This window comes from Ranitomeya imitator, chromosome 5, assembly GCF_032444005.1.
Source record: "Ranitomeya imitator isolate aRanImi1 chromosome 5, aRanImi1.pri, whole genome shotgun sequence".
Classification (NCBI taxonomy): Eukaryota; Metazoa; Chordata; class Amphibia; order Anura; family Dendrobatidae; genus Ranitomeya; species Ranitomeya imitator.
Window position 1 is genome coordinate 351,737,164 of NC_091286.1, and position 1,811 is coordinate 351,738,974.

General features: G+C 59.6%; 1 non-coding gene across 1 annotated transcript; it reads left to right on the top strand.

The window, feature by feature from the left end:
- The first annotated feature begins 324 nt into the window (after positions 1-324).
- Positions 325-478, top strand: LOC138640019 (5.8S ribosomal RNA). Its single transcript, XR_011313541.1, has one exon. It is a non-coding gene; the product is annotated as a 5.8S ribosomal RNA (ribosomal RNA).
- The last annotated feature ends 1,333 nt before the right edge of the window (positions 479-1,811 follow it).

Sequence of the window (1,811 nt, forward strand, 5' to 3'; positions counted from 1 at the left end):
CTCGCGCCGACGATTGTTGCCCTGCCGCTGCCTGCCGAGGAAAAATAAGAAGCCCCCCGCGCACGCTAAAGGCCGTCCCGGGTACCATTCTCCCGTGCGCTCACACACCCCTCCCCGGGGTATGCTGGTCCGGGCGGTAGGTCGAGAAGCCTCGAGCCCTCCTTCATTCTCCTCCCCGCTGGAGGGAGGGACGGGGAGGCCGAGCGCCCGGGCAACAGGGCCGAGATTTGAAAACAACCCTCCGAAGCATCCCAGTTTTTTGCGGCCGGCTGACACGAGAGTGAAAAGGGGGGCGCCTCCGAGCGTCCCCAAACCAGAAAGCGCGACTCTTAACGGTGGATCACTCGGCTCGCGCGTCGATGAAGAACGCAGCTAGCTGCGAGAATTAGTGTGAATTGCAGGACACATTGATCATCGACACTTTGAACGCACCTTGCGGCCCCGGGGTGCTCCCGGGGCTACGCCTGTCTGAGGGTCGCCCCTCCGTCTATCGCCTCCGTGGCGCAGCTGGGGTCCCCTCGCAAGGGTGACAACGAGGGAGGCCCGAGGCTCCGTGCCCCGATGGTCTCTCCTCCTTTATCCCTTACGTCCCCCCAAGGCCAGACTCACCCGCCCTGGGCCCACCTGATGGGGTTTACCATCCGTCACTCCCCCCGTTGCGACGCGAAACCCTGTGGCGCAATGAAGGTGAAGGCCGGGGCGCCCCGGCCGAGGTGGGATCCCACCGCCCGCTCCGGGGGGTTGACACGGTGGGCGTACCACCGGCCCGCCTTGCCCGCTCCGTCGGGGAGGTGGAGCACGAGCGCGCACGATTGGACCCGAAAGATGGTGAACTATGCCTGGGCAGGACGAAACCAGAGGAAACTCTGGTGGAGGTCCGCAGCGGCCCTGACGTGCAAATCGGTCGTCTGACCTGGGTATAGGGGCGAAAGACTCACGGAGACCACGGGCAGACGTACAGGGGCCTGATCAACCCCTGGACCGTACGGGCTGCTGTACCTGCCGCAGGCGAGAAGCGAGAACCCCTTTGGGGCACGGAGACCACAACCGGACGTACGGGGGTCTGATCCACCCCTGGACCGTACGGTCTGCTGGCTGCCGTGCCTGGTGCAGGCGAGAAGCGGGAACCCCTTCGGGGCACGGAGACCACAACCGGACGTACGGGGGTCTGATCCACCCCTGGACCGTACGGTCTGCTGGCTGCCGTGCCTGGTGCAGGCGAGAAGTGGGAACCCCTTCGGGGCACGGAGACCACGACCGGACGTACCGGGGTCTGATCAACCCCTGGACCGTACGGGCTGCTGGATGCCGTGCCTTCCTCAAATTGCTTAGCCTTAACAAAAGTTAATTTTTGTGACAACAGTGACGACCGTGACAGAGCACTGGAGGTGTACCCCAAGACAGTGACCTAAGTGTGGGTGAAGTCTGTGGTTCATGGGCGGAAAGTTGAATTTTGGGTGAAAAACCATACTTTCACACTTTGAAAATTTCAGACAAGTGTCAGACTTCCAGGCGGGGAAACCGCTGGAGGTATACCGAGGATACTTCCAGAAGCCTGGGGAAGCTTTTCTGGAAGAGTCCTTGACACTTAGAAAATTTTGGGCAATTTTCTGAGAAAAAAAAAAAACATCACATTTCCCCTTACCCCCACCCAAGAGGGGCTTCAATATGTCGCGGAGTACCCCGAGAGGGTCCCCAAAGTGGGAGAAAAGTGAGGCAAGTCAAAGAGGCAAAGATGAATGTACATTTGAATAATTTTATTAATGGCATATAAAAATTGACAGATTCACAAGGGCTTTGTTCTCCTGATT